Source organism: Engystomops pustulosus, chromosome 3, assembly GCF_040894005.1.
Source record: "Engystomops pustulosus chromosome 3, aEngPut4.maternal, whole genome shotgun sequence".
Taxonomy (NCBI): Eukaryota; Metazoa; Chordata; class Amphibia; order Anura; family Leptodactylidae; genus Engystomops; species Engystomops pustulosus.
The window spans coordinates 165830864-165848335 of record NC_092413.1 but is presented as its reverse complement, the minus strand read 5'-3'; the positions used below and the strand labels follow the sequence as shown (position 1 = coordinate 165848335).

Below are 17472 nucleotides of genomic sequence, written 5' to 3'. Positions count from 1 at the left end.
TCTGGAATAAGCCAAATGGGGAACTGCTATCTCCACTCAACTGACCTGTGACGGTAACATCCAGCATCAGTTTATCTTCTGAGCCACGCTGGAACTCAGTTTACAATCAAAGTTCAGTCCTAGAGCAGAACAATGCTCCTTTGTAGTCTATGGGACTTCCAACATGGCAAACCTTTTATTAACATTTCATCAATCCACTTCCCAGGTACTAAAGATTATTCATTTTTATACCAAGTAATCATTACAAATAATAGCTTTCATCTGTAAAATAAATCTATAAATTGTAAATAAAAATGATAAAGGAGCATTGAAACCAACGATAGATTGCTTCAACAAGTTAGTATCTGATGTTGTAAAGTAACTTACCCTTGAACGTAATATATAATTGACCATAGATTACAGTCCTATCAGCTACTCACACACAGAGCGGAAGGTCAATGTTGGACCAGATTTAGAATTGTAACCAGCTTTTGTTTACTGAGTTCCTGATACTGGTTTATAGTTGCTATCAATTTCTGTTTGATGTTTGCCCAGCATATTGATTTGAATGAGAGTATCTAAGAATATTTATAAATAGTTAGAAATCTTCTTTACTAATATCTGCCCAACTTCGTATTGTATGTTCCATGTTTAGATGTCCACAGTTATTTAAGAGAATTTAATGAGATGTGGTTTCATTCTGTGGTAAAGAAACATTTCACTTGATGGCAAAGGGGAAAGAAAGTTGGCTTCAACGAGCAACTAAGGGGGACAAACGGCTCCTGTTCTGCCAATCGGCGGGTCCCAGCAGGATACATATTGATTATGGGAAAATCCCTTTAAAACTCTTCCTCCTAACAACCCAATGTTTGGCCGACAACTATTCTGGTACATTCAACTGTACAGGGTAATGCAAGAAATAATTGTAATCTTTCAAAAGCTAAAGGTAATAAATATGATCAATAGAGAGATCAATTTGGAGTATTGTAACATTAGTTATTCCATAGTATTCTTTTTAAGGATTACCAGTTGTACTTTTTAAAGTAATACTTATCTAAAGTAGCTCTATAAACTCCAGCTGCAATGCGTGGCCTGGTTCACCTTCATCTTTTACAATATATACCGTGATTACTATAGATGAACACTTTGCCCCAAAGATATGAAAAGGTTAGTGCTGGAGTATTGGAGCATATTTGCCCTAAGGCATGAAAGTACTGCCTGCCGCACATGTTTTTGAACCTTTGATTTTTTTTTTTTGCAGATGGCAAACTGACACTTTAATTTCACCGGACCCATGTACATGAACATGTTTTTACTGACCCAGTAAAACTCGGAGCAGAAGCTATTCATGTCCATATTTGTGGCCGTGCCTTCACAGATATGCCATACAGGTGTAATCCGTGTTCTGTCAATATTTTCTGATCAGTTGTTATTTAACACTATTTTGCAAAAATGGATGACATTCAGATGACACATTGGACCATTTGTGTAGCTATATAGCTCAGCAACCGAATGCACAATGTTGTCATATGAAAAAACTGACCATGGATCCGCTGTTTGCAGGCTGAGTACAGCAAATGTTCATGTGAAAGTGGTTGGGCTGTGCAAGTATATTCATTCTGTAGGAAACCTTGATATACCACAGCTGCAGCACACATGCATGACCAATAAGAATGAATGAATTCCTGAAATTAGTTTTGTGCAGTCATCAACACAAGTTTGCTCCTGGAAATAGGTTCATCACAATGGGTATGCAATGTGGGGCAAGAAACTGTCTGAACTGTGCTGCTACATTGAACAAATGTTTTAGGCAGTTTTAGGAAAGTTGGTGTTACCTCAATAGGGGCATACATTGTACCAAAAGTATGCAAAATGTTGGTGCATTGTTTTAGCATGAATAGAGCTACAAATAGTAGCTGCACAGTTAGACAAAAGGCTACATTCACACAGCTGTATGGGGGACATATGTACAGCCAATGTTTATACGCCGTAAATACGTCCCTCAAAGCTGCCAATGGGCACATGGCGCGGTACGGGAGCGGTACGGTGCAGCACACGAGTGGCTCTGTACCGTTCTGTAGCCGGGGAAAAGATAGGGCATGTTGTATCTTTTCCTGTAATAGGGCGTCGTGCACCATACATCACTATGGAGAGGGGCGGCGGTGAACAGCACGCTGATGTGTGCCCATCGTGCTACTGGCAGATGGAGGCATAGTTTTCGCCTCTGTCTTCCCAGTATAAATTGTATACTGTGTGCAGGAAAGCACTATTGAAGTCTATGGGGAGTAGATGCAGCAGATCATTTCTAAGTGTGGTCAGGGGCAGCCTTAGATTTGCGCTTGGAATTTGTGACTTTTTGGCTACTTTATAAAAAGTCTCAACTTTCATATCTGGATTCAGGTTTCAACTAGACAATGGCAAACCTTCATGCGAAACTGTAGTGGGTGCAAAAGAAAAAGTCGCAAATGAGCACAAGAACCATGAAAAGTCTCAAAAATGTAAGAAAAGGGCAAGCCAAAAGTTTGATACATGTGCCCCACTAAGTGTATACATCGCTCATCAGAAGGGAGGACCCCATTGATGTCGCTGTCCATAAAATGACAGTGGCATCACTAAAGAAAACACCTTGAACATTGGCAGAAGCGGAGGAAGCACCGGGAGCCTGAATGCGCCCAATGTGTCCTTACAGTGTTGGCAAAAACAAGGTATGAATGTTATTTGACAAGTAACCTGTCCCTATTTGTTATTCTTGATTCTCCTAACTGAAGTTAACACCAAGGGATTCCACATTGTAAACCCTTCTCTGGAGCTTCCTCATTTAAATATGACCTGTATGTGACATCTATTACACATTAAATGCAAATCTAAAAGCTTACTTATTTAGTGACAGGCGTTGTTAACATATGTGTAGATGTGTAAAAATAAGTGATTAAAATGCAATATAAAGAGTTAATTTTCTGTCACCTTAGTCACTTGTTACAATAAGCACTGATATTCTGGTTGTCACTTATTAACACCAAAGTTTGGCTTTTTAAGCAGACTGTAAAATATTCACACGTATTTACACATTGTTGAGGGTGAAAATAGCAGCATTTCATCTCATGCTACACAACTCATTTTAAGAAACAGTCAAATTTAGAAGATGTGGTTGATCTGGGAATTTGATATAGGGCATATCTCATTGTTCCATGAAGCATTGTATTGCTTTGTATAACATATGCATGCAAAATAACTGTTAAAATTTTGTCCATTACCATTTTTTTCTAGAAAAAAATTGATATCATTGGCAAAGTCATACAGTCAGTTTATCAATTTGAAACACCAAAACACTGTTTCTAGGTGGGTTTTGGCATTGTTTGGTTGTTGCTGAATGTTTTCTCACATTTACATGACCCCCCCCCCCATTACCCAATCCCTTACGATTTAACGTCATGTTTATATGTGTATTTGAATAGCATTGATGATGCATATCAGGTTTATGTAATTGTACACCAGATGTAAACTCACCGGCCACTTTATTAGGTACACCTGTCCAACTGCTCGTTAACACTTAATTTCTAATCAGCCAATCACATGGCGGAAACTCAGTGCATTTAGGCATGGTCAAGACAATCTCCTGCAGTTAAAACCGAGCATCAGTATGGGGAAGAAAGGTGATTTGAGTGCCTTTGAACGTGGCATGGTTGTTGGTGCCAGAAAGGCTGGTCTGAGTATTTCAGAAACTGCTGATCTACTGGGATTTTCACGCACAACCATCTCTAGGGTTTACAGAGAATGGTCCGAAAAAGAAAAAACATCCAGTGAGCGGCAGTTCTGTGGGCGGAAATGCATTGTTGATGCCAGAGGTCAGAGGACAGACTGGTTCGAGCTGATAGAAAGGCAACATTGACTCAAATCGCCACCCGTTACAACGAAGGTAGGCAGAAGAGCATCTCTGAATGCACAGTACATCGAACTTTGAGGCAGATGGGCTACAGCAGCAGAAGACCACACCGGGTGCCACTCCTTTCAGCTACAATTGAGACTACAATTTGCACAAGCTCATCGAAATTGGACAGTAGAAGATTGGAAAAACGTTGCCTGGTCTGATGAGTCTCGATTTCTGCTGCGACATTCGGATGGTAGGGTCAGAATTTGGCGTCAACAACATGAAAGCATGGATCCATCCTGCCTTGTATCAACTGTTCAGGCTGGTAGTGGTGGTGTCATGGTGTGGGGAATATTTTCTTGGCACTCTTTGGGCCCCTTGGTACCAATTGAGCATCGTTGCAATGCCACAGCCTACCTGAGTATTGTTGCTGACCATGTCCATCCCTTTATGACTACAATGTACCCAACATCTGATGGCTACTTTCAGCAGGATAATGTGCCATGTCATAAAGCTGGAATCATCTCAGACTGGTTTCTTGAACATGACAATGAGTTCACTGTACTCAAATGGCCTCCACAGTCACCAGATCTCAATCCAATAGAGCATCTTTGGGATGTGGTGGAACGGGAGATTCGCATCATGGATGTGCAGCCGACAAATCTGCGGCACCTGTGTGATGCCATCATGTCAATATGGACCAAAATCTTTGAGGAATGCTTCCAGCACCTTGTTGAATCTATGCCACGAAGAATTGAGGCAGTTCTGAAGGCAAAACGGGGTCCAACCTGTTACTAGCATGGTGTACCTAATAAAGTGGCCGGTGAGTGTATATTATAAACTCTCAGTTGGGGACCCGTACCTGCGAGTACTGGGGCTTCATGAACATGTTTAACTTGTAAGGCTGATTTTGTCAATAAAAACTGTTTTAAAACAAAAAAAAAAAATGTTTTCTCACCCTCAGGCTGTATTCAGTTGTGTTTTAAAAATCAATTCAAATGCCACAGGGAGAGGCATGACCCAGTTGCATATTCATATTAACATACAAATAACATGGGGGGTAATTCATTAACCTGCCTATGTCAGAACTCTGGAGTCATTTAGACCATTTCCGGGCAGTTTTCCGACTTGTTCTAAAATAGACGTGACCTCTGTAAAAGGGGAAATGTCCTAGGCAAAGCATTAAAAAGAATACAGGAAATTCTGACATTAACTAGACTAACTAATAACTGGCCTAAAGTATGTCTCCTCAGTTCTAAACTACTCCAGATACATCATCCAGTATGATATATCTGGCATAGAATAAGACTGTGTAGTCTGGCTCTGCATTGGTCTGTTCACAAACACTTTATTATGTCTCCCCCAGAGCCTGTGTTTCAGTACAAACACATACAGTAATTTATTTTAATCTGCTAATTGTACAAGGCTAAGCCTACATGACAATTGAAAAACATTGCCCTGACCATAACTTCAGCTAAGGACAGGACCTGCTCCAAAATTTACGGCATGGGGCTGTATAAACTATGGCCATGTGTGTGATCCCATAGAATAATATGAGGATGTATTCTAGCTGTGAAACAGTAACTGGCACACATCCAAAACGTCGGTTTTTGTGCATATAACCTAACACATACATAGTACAAAAGTTCTAAGATTATATTAGATATATACTGTAAGTTCTTCAAGTAAATCAATGCTTACTATTAAACTATTTGCTATGCTAGATAGACATTATAAGATATTTATGGTTGCTAGATAACATAGAATTGTTCTATCCCAGGATTATTTCTGATAGCCAAGCAATGGAGACAAGCAGAATAGTTTTCCTTAAAAGGAATAAAATGACTTCTGCTTCATAGGTCACCGGATGTCTTTTTACAACTATAATACTGTAATATGTTGCTTAGTTACTGGTGATTCTTCCTGATGGGGTCTGATGATAGCACACAGGTTCCAAAGGCTGGAGAGTATTTTTTTCCAGTACATAAGGAAAGTAACTGGGTTAAGACAGGCAGGAAGTAGGTACTGGAGATAAAGTATGGCAATAATATCATTCCAATAAATATTCAAGATGTTTTCCACTTTTCACTTAATCCAGAATACCATAAAGAGATAAGATTGCATACATATAATCTATGAATGTTACAGCACTGATAATTTAAAGCAAATTTGAACGTTAGAAATATGAAAATATCAATTATGATAAACCAGGGACTAATATATATTATACTGTTACACTGTCTCCCCTTCCTCCTGCACTTGTACAGTGAACACTTCCTGCTGAGGGAGCAGGGGGAGAGAGTGTAACATTGTGTACAGCCAGATGACAGAAGGGCTAGGGTAGCCTCATTAGGTTCATTAGCCTCATTTCAAAAGTGTATTTTAGAAAGAAGGAGCCCATGGATAACATATATAAGAAGGTTACCACAGTTATGGGGCCCGGATCTATGAGTAATTGTCCCTGGATTGTCATGATGGGTTTTGATTTCCTTTTCGTTTTACTCAGGTTGAGTATTCTATCATGACATCAGTTGTCCATTAAGCCGCTTGAATCCTTTACTGGTTACTACACTTTACAACACAGAAGTGACACATAATGAAAATGCTAGTTGGCGCAGCAACATATTTTATGCATCTTCATCAATCAGTGCCAGAGGTGACCTGCAAGTTTAGATTTCCTGAACACCACGTTAGCTAGATAACTTTCAGGAATGAAAATTCTGAAGTATGAATCACAACCAAGCCATTCTATCACTTTCAGTAAATCAGTAAAGGAAAATCAAATATACCATGATCAATGAAATATACTACCCATCTGAACAGTACAGCAGCAACCCCCTCCCCACCAAGTACATAATAACTTTATTTTTCAGTGATGTCTTTGGTTTGTTAAAAACGGAAATTGGTTGGTGGTTAACCAAGATCCCTAAAATATGCAAACAAGTCCGAGTGGGTCAAAAAAACTTCACATTTTCAAATGGGGTGTACAGTCCAATATGATAAAAAAAACAAAAATCAACTTAATAGATTTGGGAAAAGATTATAAATATATTTCCTTGGCCTAAAAAAATTCAAAAATGACAAAACAGTCTAACAAAGGATAAGTCCACAACTGCTTTCACACTCTTTCCTCTCTTCTGTTAATCACTTAGTCTCAGTCTACATTTTAATCCAAGGCTCCTGTTCATGTATAGAGTGTTACAACCTATATCAACAGTGCCCAGAAGCACCTATTGACTTCAATGGGGTCTAATTGAAAGACCCTAATTTTCCCACATGAAGAATTCAGCATGCTCAGTGAACCTAGGCACAGATCTAAACTGAGCCTCACATTTGGCCTCAAAGGTCTGCTGCTTAGCTTCAGTATATACCTTCCATATGATTGTCCTTAATGGATGGGACTGGCGGAAAGTATGGATGCAAATGTTTGTCAAAAATGTTTCATTGATATTATGTTCAATTGACATGAATATGACACAGCAAGAGAGCAAGTTATCTTTCACAATATCTTCACATAAAAACTTGTAACTGGCTTTTCTACTTATTTTTCCAAAATCCATGAACACACTTGCATATAATCCTCATTCATATGTATGCAAAGGAGTTTCAGCCACAAAATACATGCAACAAACATAGTCCAGTGCAAACATGCCACAACTTTGCAGAATTGACTATTATCCATGGTTTTTGAGTTCTTTGGACTTTCAGGAATGTAAAAGTAACATCATATGTAAAATCTACTCTAAAATAATGAACCATCCTTACTTTGCCAGGCTGTAGTCTCCCGTCCTCTTCTGTTGCTTACAAACTGAAGAGAACTTTAAACCTGAGAAATGAGCTTTTATACTCCTGAGGCTATTCACTGATCCTTTATAGCCGAATGTGCTAGACAATCAGTTTAGTGATAATATATCTGTAAAATGAATGTGAAAAATCATTAACATGGAAAATTGTTGTCATGCATTAAACCTCTTAGTTAATAATAAATTCATTGTAAAAAAAAGTCATGAAGAAAACAAGTTATCTAATCAGGATTTTAGGGAGAACCCCTAGAGGATTCATTTGCATATAATTTGATGTTTTAAAAAAGAAGATGACATGTTATGTGTCATTTACACAAACTAGACTTTTGTCAATAGAACTTAAAATTTAACCCCTTAATTCTGCACTAATATGGCGCACATCGGGAGCGGGAGGATAGAGATGGCTCATGGGCAGAGTACTCAATGTATAAGCTAACTGGCAAGCATTTCAATCCTGGCATGCGTGTTGCCATATTGGATTTGAACGCCACCGGCTGTGAGGTCATCGGGGGGAACCACGATCAGATACAATGAGCACCGTGAGTCTATACTAGATTACCAGGCCTATCATTCAGCCTGATCTCTAAGCGTCTGCTGTAGGCAGACAAATAGGTCACTAGGAAAGCTGCCATGTACTGCAATACTGCAGTATTTCAATATATGGTAGAAGCAATAGGCACCCAAGGGTTACAGTACCATTGGAGGTCTAAAAAAATATTAAAAAATTAATTAAAAAAGGGAAACAAGCAAAAAAAAAAAAAAGAAAAAAACATTAAAAAGTTAAAATCACCCCCTTTCCTTAGAACTGAAATAAAAATAAATAAACAAAAAAAAAATATAAACATATTATTATCACTGCGTACCAAAATGCCTTAACTATCAAAATATAAATCCCATGGAAAATAGCACCCAAATGTCCGAATGAAAACTTTTTCATCATTTTGCAACTCAAAAGGTACAAAAGGTAACAAAAGGTACAAAAGGTCTCCAAAATAGTAGCAATGAAAATGTCATCTCATGCCACAAAAAAATTAGACCATACACATATCTGTAAGCTGTAGTATGAAAAACTTATTAGCGCCAGAAAAGGGCAAATTTAAGAAGGTTTTAATTTTTTTAAATCTACTAAAACATATGAAAACCTATATATATTTGGTATCCTCGTAATCATACCAACCCAAGGAATAAAGTGTAGGTGTCGAAAACTGGAACGAAAACTGAAAGGCCTTAAAGGGAACTTGTCACCAGGAGATCCATTTTTAGCACTCCCCCAGTCCCCACAGAGCATAGTACATACACTGCCAAACTGTTTTTGTATAAAAAATAGGTTTTACAGAAAAAAAAGATATGTTATATAGAACCTTTCGATACCATGTGCTATGTGACTAGGCACTCATTCCCTGGGAGTGGCTGGAAAGCAGCAGTCACCCCCCCACACCCTTGGGAAACAGCTCCTCCGTGTGTACTTTTCAAATATATGAAAACACCCATCACTTGGCTTAGCGACGCCCCCTGCTCCTCTACAGCCAATCCAGAGTGAGGGGAGTTATTCATAAATTTGAAAAGGACTGCTCCTTTCCAGCCACACAGCAGATGCTAATGAAAGGTACAATATAACATATATTTTTTTCTGTAAAACCTATGTTTTATACAAAAACACCTTAGCAGTTTATGTACTATGCTCTGTGGGGACTGGGGGAGTGCTAAAAATGGGTCTCCTGGTGACAGGTTCCCTTTAATACAGAGTCTACAAGACTGTCACACAAATGTGTTTTTTCACCAACTTCACCACATTTGGAAATGTTTACCGCTTTCCAGTACATGGCATTGAATATTAGATACAATCACTGAGAAGTACAAGTTGTTACACAGCTCTTTACATGGAACATTAATTTGAAGGTGGGGAGCAAAAAATGGAAATACAAACACTGCACTGCTCCCACTGTTTGTACCAACTTTTTTTTGGTGTCCAACACAATTCTGTCAGATACTATATGAAAAATATGGCACAAGGTCCAACTTTTGCCCCTTCCAGAGTGGGTATAGTGCAGCCGCGACCCAGATGTGTTGTTAGGATTTTATTAAAGATGTTGAATGACTTCGGTTTTCTGAGAAAGTACATTCTAGAGGAAGCTTTTTTGAGTGTCATGTCACTGTTCGCTGTCCATTCTAGCTTATTATCAACTATGACACCAAGATACTTATAGGTTTGGACCTGGTCGATGGCTCTACCTTTTATTAAGATAGGATCATGGGCTGTTTTTTTCCTCTGTAGGTCTATGACCATTTCTTTAATTTTTTCTACGTTTAGTAGAAGGTTATTACCTTCCCTCCATTCCACAAATTTGTTTATGACTTCCCTATAGGTTTTTCCTTGCCCTACCAGATGCAGGAAATCATGACTGAAACATCCGAAAATGATAAAAGAAGTCAGAGGTGTATAAAGTAAACAGGAATGGAGATAGTACAGTATCCTGTGGTGCTCCTTGGTTACTGACCAAAGTTTCAGATTTGCTCTTAACCTTCATAAACCTTCATAAATCCTCATGATAAATCCAACCTACATATTAGTTTGCCTATTGCAGGACCTCTGAAGCCTATTAATGTAGTACTGAGGAGACAACATTGGAAGATCCCCTGGAATAAATGAAGAAGTTGGCTCCAGCCAGCATGCAGAGGAAATGTAATACTTCTCCTTATTTAATTTCTCAAGATTTAAAAATCTTTATTGACAGGCAGTAATCCATACAGTTACAATTTCTGGCATTTAGAATGTGCCATTAACCATGACCTGAGCTATTATATGTCTGGGGGATCTTAATATAGATCAGTTGTATGTCATGTGTTGCAAAACACATCATAGAAAACCAACAACGTGACATGTTCCTGTAAACAGTGGAAAATGTCCACATAATTAGTTTTAGAAATAACATATGATAAAGTGCATAATTTATACATTAATTAAATATGCACCGACCAATAAAATCATTATACACATTTAAAAAACTTATTAAGCTCACGATATGTGGATAATCAGAAGTTGAATATTTATTCAATGAAATAATCTCCAATTTTGTATGGATCAGTCAGTGTGGGTTAGAGCTCTTTCACATTGGCATGGTTTTTCACATCCGTGGTTCAGGGATTTCCACGGATGCTTTACAAAGCCAATGATTTCATATTTGCTTGTATCTTCACTGATTCGTTGTTTGTGGAAAAAATTATGAAACACATCCTATCCGTGATGCGGATCACAAAAGGTAATAGAAGTCTATGGGTCCGCAAAAGAATCTGATGAAACTTTAGGGTTTTTTCACTGATGAGGCTGAAAAACTAGGTGTGATGCTTTCAAAGCAATGTTACACCTTCAGTTTTTTTTTTGCGGTCACAGAGACAAAACGGACGCATCATAGAGATAAAAAACAGTGACACAACGACAAAGCACATTGGATGCGCAACTGAAGCTGAACATCAACACCAATGTGAAAGAGAGTCTCACAAGAATTCTTTAGGATGAATAAATCTAGATCTAAAATATTAGTCCAACATTAGTATTGATGTTCTAAGCATTTATATAGTGAACAGGGTCACACTGTTAAGCTCCATAACATAACAATTAAATTATAAGTCCAATGTCTACCTGTATTTTTTGCTTAGTGTGAATAGGTGTTTTAACCTCCATGCTAAAACATGGAGCTCGGAATGGAATTTTTGCCAACTGTGCAGGTACTGTATAAGCAGAAATAGTGCCAGCATTCCGAAGAAGCAATGTAGTACTTTTTATTGCAAATCCGTAATACATTACCACCTCGCATGGCCGAGACTCTTTCTGTCCATATGATATAACCTTGTTCCACAAGGATGAGGAGAGTGCTTTAACTTAAAGGGGTATTCTCGCCTGGGCATTCACATACAGATTCATTAATCTTCCACGTATAAACATTTCTTCAATTAGATGTCATTAAAAAAAATTTACCTGGGTAAAGATAATTTCTCATAAATGTAGTGATATGGTCCCTACAAGACTGTGTCCCTAGATACAGCCACCACTGTTGGAGGGATTGCACAAAGAAACAAAAAAGTTTTTGTATATGAAATGTCCGGGATGTACTTCAGGTCCCACAGCCGTCCTGTGGTAATGAACGCTGAAGCCGGGTGGTCATGCAGAGCTCAATAGCGCATGTCTGGCCACTGCTGCCAAATTGTGAAGTGATCGTATCAGAGGAAGCTACCTCGTTTCCATATGACTACATTTATGAGAAATTATCTTCACACAGGAACATTTTTTTAATAACAACTAATTGAAGAAATGTTCATATATGGCAAATTAATCAAATTAAATTTAAATGCCCAGATGGGAATATCGTTTTAAGTGCCGTCCATTCTTGGAATATTAACTGAACTTTTGTTCAGTGGAGCACATGGAGACACCTGCACTCAGAGGCATCATCACACCCAAATGTATGGACACAGAGAATATTATAGGACAGAGAATCAGTCATCTACTACAGGGTTGAAAGCATATTGCTGCAAATATTCAATTCTGACAGAATTCTTGCACACAAGTTTCAAAATCATAGGTAAGTAATAGCTTAATAGGCAAAAGTGATGTAATGTAAAGAAAGAGTGAGTTGTTATAAGATCTTTAATATTCTAATCATCCAGTGTGACCTGGAACATAGGAGTGTCACATATTACTAGGTGCCTACAGTTGAAAATATGGAACAAGTATCCTTATTTGCAGTGTACACAAACACACACACACACTGGTGAACTTATACTCGTAATTACATTGAATATTATACAAAGTTGCAGAATATTAAACAAAATTGCAGAATCCTCAGAAAATGGCAACATTGTCAATCATAATGTTGGATATTCCAGTTGGAAATTGTTCTTAATTTCTGTTTAAAGCAGTATGACCAAGCTCTAGAGAACACTCCTGTTAACTACTTTGGAAAATAGCAATGGCATTACATTCAACAGTCCTATACAAAATCTTCTCATGCTGTGCATTTACACCTGTTGCTCTCGTCTTGGGTCTAGACACAGTTCTGTTGTAGACTGGAGCTACAAATTGATTATGAAATGGATGAACTGGCTAACTTTACTTTTTTCTAAGATCCTCTGGAACTCTGCTTGATCAGTCCAACCCTGGACCCAAATTGATACAGGAGCCATTCCAAAGGTCTTTCAACTGCAGAACTGAAAGAAGGGAGAAGGGAACCTCCTCACTTCCCAAGAAGCTTGGTTCTTTTTCCATATTTTGGCAGAAAATTTCAAAGCATTAAAGAAATAGTTTTGTGGGGGACCTACATACAGCTCAGGGTACATAGCAGTTTTAAGACACCCCTGCATTGCTATGAATACCCATTGATGTGCGTGATAAGCTTCTGAAGCACAATTTGCCAAGAAATATTATATAGGCTATGATAGTGAGTTGTCAGAACATCAGTGCATCACAGAGTGATATTTATAGGGCTGAATGACCATAGACCTATAAGAATGCCAATAGTGAACCCTGAGCACTGTGGACATTGGGCACGTAAGCATTATAACTAGTGATGAGCGGATCAAACTTCACTAGTAACAACCTTAGGATCGTGGGTCGTTGATGTTTATATGCCAGTAGTGCTGAGTGCCACCATTTTGGGTAGTGTCATCACTTCCGATAACGTCATTGGGGAGAGAAGACCCAATATACTGTTGGAACCAGTGTGCATGCTCTCCATTGCTTTAATTGCCATCCGCATTGATCGAAGGTGTTACCAGCAGGGGGGAGATGAGCCCAACCCAATGAAAAAGAAGACTGGGACAATGTTCTGAAATTCAAACTTATGTCTTGGAATTCATACATATGTTACCACCTGCCTAAATATTGATGTATCCCAAGTACAAATGTATAGAAATGGTATTCCCTACCAACACAATGTGACATGCAGCACAAATTTATCAGAAATAGTTTGAAAATCATTATAGAGAACTTAAGGTGTTGAATTTTAGATATGATCATAGTTCATGGGCCACATTTATCACTTTTGTGCGTCTAAGTGTAGTAGGTGCTCCTAAATTCTGACGCACTGTTTTGCCAGAATCATCACAAGCTACAACCATCTGTGATAAGTTAATTTCCTCTTAACAAAGTTTAGGTGCAATTTTGGCGCAGTTGAGGTGCTATGTTAGATTTGGGCACTTACATGTGATCCTTCTACAAGCTCCTCTCTGCTTCTCCCACATCTCAGAATGAAGGTAACACTCACAGCAGCACCCAGGTGTGTGACACCCAGCACCCAGTGACCTCCTCAGCAATGGCTTCTCCTGGAGGGGATCCCCCAGTGCTGGTCTCCTGCTTCCCCCCTGTAATTCTGCACCGTATCCCCCTCAGACACACTGGTGTCTGAGGGGGATACGGTGCAGAATTACACGGAGGACACTTGTCTGTAGTATCTGCAACATTTTGCAAAGTTCTCAGCTCCTGCTCTGAGCTGAGGATTTTGCAGAATGTTTTGTAAATAGAAGGTGATGAACTGTAAATAGAGGCTGCACCTCATGTCTGCAGAGTATCTAATGTCTGTATTATCTGTACTAGTGTCTGCAGTGTCTGGCTGAGCTCTGCTGCTGGGAATGAGCTGCGTACAGGGGCTCAGTGCTTACTTCTCATTTTACGCCACCTTCGGACTGGAGTGTTTTTGCGCCCGTTTTTGCGCCTAAATGAAAAGTCGCATTTAATGAATATCATTAGGCGCAGCAAAACATCTGGATTGGTAAGATAGATGAGGGAAAGCTGGTTATTTTTGCTGCTAGTTTGGCGTTTAATCACAAAAATGGCACAAAAACGGTGCACCAGTATTAAAAGGTTCAAAACTAACAGAAAAAAGAGTGATACATGTGGCCCAAGGTATATAAGGTTGGGAAAAGACGCAATTCCATGTAGTCCGAACTTTAAAGTCTGGAAAACCAAGTTTGATCCATGGAAGCCCAGATTATCATACAACCAGCTGTTAAGATCTTTGTGCCAGGTCAGAATAAAGAGACCTTCAGCGGTTTTGTGGTGTCTCTCCCTGACAAGTCAAATCTGTTCTAGTGACACACAATATCAGGATGCTTTTTGTGGTATGGATGATCAATATATTGTACATGAATATGGGTATGAAAACATTTATTATGATAAATAAAGAAATACATCTTCTGCTATTATAAATATGCCATCAAATCAGATGAGTACTAAATTCTATTTATTGAACACTAGGCAATAAATATGTGTCATTTAGATTTATAATTGTGTATTAAATGAAGCCTGCTGGCTCTTTGTTTTACACAATGGCTTTAATAGAGAATCCAAGCGTGTGCATAGACAACACAAGATCAAGTTATGGAAACTCACCTGTGCCTCAGAATTTTAAAAGCTTGGTTATCATGTTTTTATCTTCCTGTCAGAAGGTCAGCCAAGCCTGTGTTCCTAATAAACTACCGAATGTTCCAGACCGGAATGGAAGCCACAGAAAATAAAATTACCTAATAAGAACCTCACGTTGACAGTTCCGTACCTTCCTGAAAACAGCATTGCTTGCAAAAGAAAAATGTTATACAGAATTCTAAAAGTAACTTTCTAAAAGTTTAAAAAAAGTGTATAATAGTGTAGTTCAGTACAAAGCGCTGCTAATTAAACCGATTTGGATCAATTTAAGGGAAATGCAAATCCAATTAACTGGAGCTCTACTCCTTGATGAGCGCTTTTTATTTAACTAAGAGATGTTCCCTGCTATAATTTACAAAGGTAGAATAACTATTGAAAGGGATAGGTATTTTAGTTATTCTGATTAAACTGAAAATGAATCCATCAGATATTTTATTCCAAACACTTAAAAAAATAATTTATTTTTCAAATAATGACATTTTGTAAATTACCGTGATACACCTATGTGGATTGAATTTTTTTTTTATAAATTTTGCAATTAATTTATTCCATGTACCTGAAAAACCTGGTGTTCTCCTTGCACATTTTTCTGATGCTTTTACTCTAAGACTACATTCACACTAACGTGTGCCCGCCATGCCATAGCACAATGGGCACACATCGACGCAAGGGAGAGGAGGATGGTGTGAGCACTGCTCTTTCCTGCCACACTCCATAGGTAATAGCTCAACATTCCGAGCCTGTCTATAGGGAACATATGTACGTCCGCAAGCTTGGCGGCCGTGTGAATGAGCCCTAAGTCGTAGTCCCCTCTTCATTTCTATTCTTAAAGGAAATCTACCATCACTACTCTTACTCATAGATCCAGGCACTGTAGTAATCTTCTTAAATTTGTTATACATGGCCTCCTGCCTTCACTTTTACAGTTATGCTAAGGATCTAGGAGAGCCAGAAGAGCTCTGGGGGCACTTCCCTCTCCCTCTGTGTGCTGAAACTTCTTCTACTGCAATGATATTACAGCAGGCAGAGGGAGGGGAAAATGCTGAGAGAGCAGCAGAAGTGGGGTTGGGGGGCAATGTAACAGTCTGTAGAGCTACAGCACAGAAAAGCTCTGGAAATGTCCCATAGAGCGTTTGGCTCATTAGCATAATTTTGACAGTTGCTTACCACAGTCACAATAACTCGATCTATGAGTAAGGGAGCCTTGTTTATCATGCTTTATTTTGATGGTAGATTTCCTTTAACTGCTCTATTAAAGATCACGATAGTGTTGTAAACCACTGTGTATAACTGCTTGGTTAGTGTCAGACATTGTTGTACCCACAAGAGTAGTGTGGAATATATTAGACTAAAATAGTGCAGTAAAGAAAATGCTGTTAACCCTGTCAGAAAAACTTTGGGCATTTTAATAAATAAAGAAAGTACTTGGCTGAAAGATTTGAGACCGACAAAAATTCAGATTTTACAGTATATATTTTTTGATGCAGTGTAGCTATTCGGAGGACGTTTACATTTCATATGACTGACAAGTTCACAGGCTGAAATATTTTAGCGCCTTAACTATATAATTTACAGTCATTTCCCTTGTATCAGCATAGACTTATTAATCTTTTCTGGAAACTCCTCACAAATAAAACCCTGACAGAAGGAAAGCAGCACATCACTTCACCTTTTTACAATCTACATAAATCCACTTCTTAAGCTAATGCCTACTCCCCAGGTGCTCCTCCAAGCTCAAATTTGAAAAACGTTGCTATAAGTGATGTCTCCCTGGATTTCACCTACCATCTTGTAAAGCAGGTGGCTCTTGTAATTGCTGTGCATTTTAGAATGTTATCACTAATGTGTGAGTAATTGAAGTTTTGGTTTCCCCAAAGTGACACAAGACACAAGGTGTATTCAGTGCTACTTGATTTTATTGGGTAAGTGTGCCATAAAAAGAATAATAATGTTACATCATTTCTTTCCATTAGATTATTACTGTTACCATTTTGAATAAAATGTTTAATTGCTGTAACTTTAGTATAGATAGATACATAGATTGATCTGCAGCTGATTTTGCAAGTTTTCCCACCTACAAATAAGGGAGAGGTTTTTAGTTTGTATTATAGCTTAAACTATGAGACACAGGATTCAAAAGAAATCCAGAAAATCACATTGGCGCTTATTTACTAAGGGTCTGCCAAGCGCATTTTCGTCAGGTTTCCCAACGATTTCTGTTTTGTGCTGAATTACCCCGGGATTTTGGAGCACGCAATCAGATTTTGACGCATCGGCACCGGCTTGCACGCGACAGAAATCAGGGGGCTGGCCGTCGGACAACCCGACGGATTCATACAACGCACGGGATTTAACATTTAGAAATGTGTCACAAGACACGCACTTACAAGCACCGGGAAGAAGCA

At 38.6% G+C, this 17472-nt stretch overlaps 1 protein-coding gene across 3 annotated transcripts in view; it reads right to left on the bottom strand.

Annotated features, from left to right (window-relative positions):
• SI (sucrase-isomaltase) overlaps nucleotides 1–17472 on the bottom strand; it is a 180484-nt gene that overhangs the window by 102100 nt on the left and 60912 nt on the right. Inside the window, exon 1 of one of the 3 annotated variants that reach the window (XM_072142891.1) lies at nucleotides 7613–7760. The exons of the other annotated variants lie outside the window; for them this stretch is intronic. The gene's annotated coding sequence lies outside the window, so the exon portion shown is untranslated. Of the gene's footprint in view, nucleotides 1–7612; nucleotides 7761–17472 lie in introns of those variants that run through there. 3 annotated transcript variants of the gene reach the window in all.